The sequence below is a fragment of the Mustela nigripes genome, chromosome X (assembly GCF_022355385.1).
Source record: "Mustela nigripes isolate SB6536 chromosome X, MUSNIG.SB6536, whole genome shotgun sequence".
Taxonomy (NCBI): domain Eukaryota; kingdom Metazoa; phylum Chordata; class Mammalia; order Carnivora; family Mustelidae; genus Mustela; species Mustela nigripes.
Window position 1 is genome coordinate 15,129,332 of NC_081575.1, and position 6,000 is coordinate 15,135,331.

The window sequence follows — 6,000 nt, forward strand, 5'->3', positions numbered from 1 at the left end:
TATTTATTTATAGAGAGAGGGGGGGAGAGAGCGAGCACAGGCAGACAGAATGGCAGGCAGAGGCAGAGGGAGAAGCAGGCTCCCTGCCGAGCAAGGAGCCCGATGTGGGACTCGATCCCAGGACGCTGGGATCATGACCTGCCTGATGTGAGACTCGATCCCAGGACGCTGGGATCATGACCTGAGCCGAAGGCAGCTGCTTAACCAACCGAGCCACCCAGGCGCCCCTGTTGTTCCTTTTTCTTAAAGGGATAGATTCCGATATGTTTAAAGGAACTAGTTAAACGCAAGAGGTTGAATATGCTACAAATAAGGTGTTACTAATAACAGAAAACACCGAAGAAAGCAGGAGAGGTTGGGGGTGACAGTCCTGGGGAAAGGATTGGCTTTAGATAGGAGGAAAGGGGAGGAAAGGGCACAAGATGGACATACGGAGTTTATCACCTTGGCACTTCTGGTAGATACTTATTTACTTATTTTTAGTGGTAGGGACATTGGACTGGGAAGCAAGGATCTGTCCCTCGAAATAGATCTGCAACCTTGGGGAAGGTATTTCTCATTTCTTTGCTCCTTTAAAGAGAGAGTACTCTATTAGGTGGTCTCCAAGGTTTAAGTAAACCAAGAATGTGAAACTCAAAATGGTAGAAAATTTACCACCTGGAGTGCTTATTTTTGCAGTTTTCAAAGACAAGTGCTCAGGTTCAGTTCAAGGTGATGGAGAGAGTTAATGGATTTCATCTCATCTTCCTTCCAAAATGCCACTAAAATGCCAGAAGAAGTATAAAAGGAACAAATCCAGAAAAGGTGTCACTAGCAGACCAGAGAAATGTAAGGGCTGATAGTTATTCAGGGTTTCCAATGGGCCCCCCACAGCACTCAGCAATTTACATGTATTAAGCCATTTAAATAAGTCTACAAAATAGATAGTATTATTATCCAAATTGAAAGATGAGTAAACAGAGGGGGTGGGCGAAAAGGGGAAGGGGATTAAAAGATACAAACTTCCAGTAATAAAATAAGTAAGTCGCCCAGGCAATATAGTTAATAATATTGAAATGACACTCTGTGGTGACAGACCATAGCTAGATTTATCACAGTGATCACAGCATAAGGTATATAAATGTTGCGTCACTGTGTCGTACACCTGAAACTAATATATTTTTATGTCAATTACACTTCGACCAAAAAAAAAAAAAAAAAAAAGAAAAGAAAGAAAAAAAATGTTTGCTGATGCCAGGGTTAGCCCAATGAGGCAATATCAACAAAATAAAATTTCACACCGTAAAAACAATTAGTAAACAGAGCCACGGAGAGGATGAGTGTTGTTGTCCAAACGCTGTTAATATGGCCTTTCGAAAACAATAAGAAATTTCTGGAAATCCTAATGCAGGACCCACACCCTGCTAGTGCAAGAATAAGAGAAGGATATGGGAGAAATGATTATGAATCTTTCAAATAGAGCCCCAGAAAAAAGCTCTGCGTTAGTAGGGGCTAGAGTGAGTCATGGAGCAGAAAAGCAGAGACGTCAGTTAAAGGTCTGCCAAGGCAAATGGGCCTTTCTCCAACTCGGTGCACAGTGTCTTGCTGTAGTTTTCACCCCTGGCTACTGCCAGTGAGAACAGCTTTCTAAATAAAGCACTTCTTGTGCCCAGAGAGGGGACCCAGCATGGACTCTGTCATTGGAAAGAGGAGGGAGTGCCCAGGTAACTGGGGGGGGGCGGGCCGGAAGAATGTCAAGACAAAAGGCATCTTGGCAGAACAGTGAAATCCCCTGAAGCTCTTATGCGTCTGGTAAGACCCTGCAACCTGTTCCCTACCCGTGCTTCATAAACGGGAAGCCTCGGGTGGGTACGACCCCAACCACTGTCCTGCGTAGCTATGCCCCATTCCACAAATAAAAACTACCAGGTGAACAGTGACCTTCACAACTGCAGAGGACCCTGAACCAACCAACAGCGTGGCAGAGAAAAACTAAGACAAAGGAGCAAAACCATTGAATTTTCAGGGAAAAGCTACTGTGGAAAGCATTTTAAAAATTCAAATCAGTGTCTTCAGAGAGGTCCAAGAGAATATTGCATTCATAGAACAAAGTCAGTGGGCTATGAAAAAGAAGTAACCAAGAGAGTGAGACGGAGTTTTTAAAATTGGTAACATAATTGCTGAAATACGATTAGCAATGGACATAACCTACAGTCTGTCTTAGTAACTTGGAAGCCCAAGTCCTGGAGATCGGTGAAACAATCTGTACTATAAAGTACACAGGGGTGGGGGGTTGGGGGTGCTCCTGGGTGGCTCAATGGGTTAAGCCTCTGCCTTCGGCTCAGGTCATGATCTCAGGGTCCTGGAATCAAGCCCCAAATCGGGCTCTCTGCTCAGCAGGGAACCTGCTTCCCTTCCTCTCTCTCTGCCTGCCTCTCTGCTGACTTGTGATTGCTCTCTCTGTGTCAAATAAATAAATTTTTTTAAAAAAGTACACAGGGGAAAGGTTCTTTATTATTTATTTATTTATATTTCTCTTTTAGAGAGAGAGGGAGCAGGGTAGAAGGGGCAGAGGGAGAAGGAGAGAGAGAATCTCAACCAGGCTCCATGCCCAGCACAGACTCCAACTCCAGGCTTAATCTCACAACCCTGAGATCACGACCGGAGCCAAAACCAAAAGAGTCAGGTGCTTAATCAACCACCCAGGCGCCCTGAAAAGTTCATATTTTTCAGTTCAAATCAGTAGAGAACAGATTGATTCATCAATCGATGGCATTGAGACAATTGCCAATTCACTTGGAGATGAATCAAGTCAGAGGCTTATCCTAAATCTCCATTATCCCCTTTCTCTTCTGCTTCTACTTCTCCATCCCTACTCTTTCCATCATCCTACAAATATGCCCACGTATCTCTGCATTCCTCTGTTCCCCTTCAGCAACACTTCCTGAACTTGTTGTCCATGGCCGGTCACTATCTCTGCTTCCCCCACTTTCCTTTCACTCCTAAAACCTCTTTTTAAGGGAGACTGAACGTATTTGCACACTCACTCTGAGTGGTGGGGTGAGTTCTACGCCTTCTGGAGGGCAATTCGGCAGTATCAGTCAAAATGTAAAATACACTAGATTTATGATGCAGGAGAGCTACTTTATGAAGCCTATTTTAAGGAAATACTATAAAAATGCAAAAATAAACTTGCATTTAACAAAGACATATTTTTAATTTTAATGTTTCATTTTTTTTAAACAAGGCTCCCTATCTAATATGAGGCTTGAACTCACGACCGTGAGGCGGAGTCGCGCGTTCTACTGACTGAGCCAGCCAGGCATCCCAAAGACAGATTTCAGATTTATAACAAGACAATCCCAAGGCAACTGCAAGGTTTCTCCGTGATGAACACTGTTCATCTGCACGAACCTCCAGAGAGACTGATAACACTGTTGGTCTTTGCTTAATTTAAAAACAAGACCAAAAAAAATAAAAATAAAAACAAGACAAAAAAACCAAACCAAAACAAGACAAAATTAGAGGCGTCTGGGTGGTTCAGTGGGTTAAGCATCTCCCTTTTTGGCTCAGGTTGTGATCCCAGGGTCCTAGGATCCAGTGGGAGCCTGCTTCTCCCTCTACCTGCCACTTCCCCTGCTTGTGCTCTCTCTCTGTGTCAAATAAATAAATAGAATCCTTAAAAAAACACACACACACAAGATAATATTAAACCAAACTAAAGAATGTCCATCGATAGGGAGGTACAGCAAAACTCTCTTCATCTGATAGGCAGGGCCTATGGCTATTAAGGAAAGTTTTTCTGGAGGAGGTGAAGTGGATATTTATCTAAAGTATTTATTAAAATTTTATGGTAAGAAATGAAACATGCTCATCATGTTCCTCTTCTTTTCCCCTTTTATAAACGAGTTAGGGAGCACCTGGCTGGCTCAGTGGGAAAAGCATGAGGCTCTTGATTCCACGATCGTTAAGTTCAAGCCCCGTGTTGGGTGCAGAGATTACTTAAAAAAAATATTCTTTGGGGCTCCTGGGTGGCTCAGTCCATTAAGTGCTTGACTTGGGTATGATCCCAGGGTCCTGGGATGGAGTCCAACATTGGGCTCGCTGTTCAGTGGGGAGTCTGCTTCTCCCTCTCCCTCGGTCCCCAAATCATGTTTGCTCTCTCTCAAATAAATAAATAAAATCTTTAAACATAAATTAATAATAAAATAAAAATAATTTTAAAATAAAGCAAAAAACAATACATTTAAAAAGAAGTGTTACAAATGAATTAGGATTCCCATAATCTAAATTCACAATTCAGAAATAACCAAATCTTCACTCACCATATTTACTTACTACAACTAACACATCCATTAAGATTGCCAAAAAAAAAAAAAGATTACATTACCTGAAATCAGTATTTCCTTGGAATGGTGGCCAGCACCATGGATGCGTTCATTACATTTATGTTAATAGCCAGTGTCAGTTGCCACATGACCAACTTAGTTTTAGCTGCCAAGACCACGAAAGAAACGACCTTCAACTGCTCCTGGGTTTGGCATGCCCCAAACTTATACATTGTTGCAGTTCACATACCTCTCCAGTGAAGCTTTTCCTGACCTCCTCCCCAGAGAAGGGATCTGCGCTTCTTTAGGTCGCACTGGTCTCAGCTCAGACTCCTAGCAAGACCAGCAGCAGGAGTTGCACCTGGGAGCTTGTCAGAAATGCAGAATCTCAGACTCTACCCCAGACCAACTGAATCACAGTCTCTGGGGAGCGAGTCCACTGTTCCCTAGTCCTTTGGGTTTTACATGCTAATGCTTAAGAAGCACCGACCTGAGAGCACTTCACCAGAGCCTCGACAGTCTCTGAGCACAAATGAGGTCATGTTGACATTAGTGCTCAAAGAATCTGAGCTCCCTCTATTTGCAGGACTCCCAGGTCCTTTCCGGGTCTGCTTCTTCCCCAACCCCCAGTGTCTCTGGGAGTCCTGAGGGTGTGCTCCTCCATGCACTAGAAGCGATGGGAGGCTGCTTCTCGCCTCTGTAGGGCCAGATCTCCACGGCTATTCAGCGCACGACTTTTAAGCAGACAGTTCTCAGTTCTGCACAATCCACTTAAAAGCTAGTTTGGTCCCCAACGTGAGCGAATGTACAAAATGTGTTTTGGCCTGGTAGGGTGAGATGAGAGAACTGCTGGACACGAGGCCGGGCTCTATGTGATGTTGGCCACCGGACAGCCCGCAACAATCCACAGAAGTGGCCAGCCAAAGGCTGCTTGATTGCATCCCTCCCACTGAAATAGCCTACCCTAGGGCTTCAGCTCCGCGATTATTCTCTTCTCCCGCACCTTCCTTCCTCCCTTCTGCAGCATCCCAGCAGCATACAATGTGATTTAATATAACCCACTTAAAAAAAATTTTTTTTCCCGTGCTGGTCTGGCAAGTAAAAAGCTTGGAGCCACCACTCTTTCCTAACAGCAAGCAAAGAGCTGAACCAACTGAAAAATTAACAACTCTTCTTAGAGATTCAGTAGAGAAGGGAGGTCACAGAGCACACTGCTGCTCTGAAAACTAGAGAGACGGGCAGACAAATACAGAGAGTCACAACTTACTGGAGCAGATAGCTCCAAGGGAAGCAGCGCTGGGCAGGAAACCCTGCCGTGTAATTGACACATGGCATAATTGACACATGACTGGAGGCTGGAGGTGAGGGAAACCAAAAACTCCAGGGGAACCCAGTCATCGGCGGAACCCCACAATTCTGTGAGGTGTAGCTCTTGGAGCTTGATCAGGTTCTCACACTGCATATCCGAGAAAAATCCCACCTCCTGCCTCTGGCAGGGGGAGGGGGGTACTAACCACTTTGAACACATCAGAGCGTCCTGGGTTCTTTGTTTGCTTTCTGCTTTTTCTTAACAAGGTCTGCCCTCCAGAGAAGCAAGTTATTAGTGTTTTCATCGGAGCCTAACCGACCTGGGGGAAGGGAAAGTTGACTCTTGAACAACGTGGGTTGGAACCACACAGGTCCACTTACACAT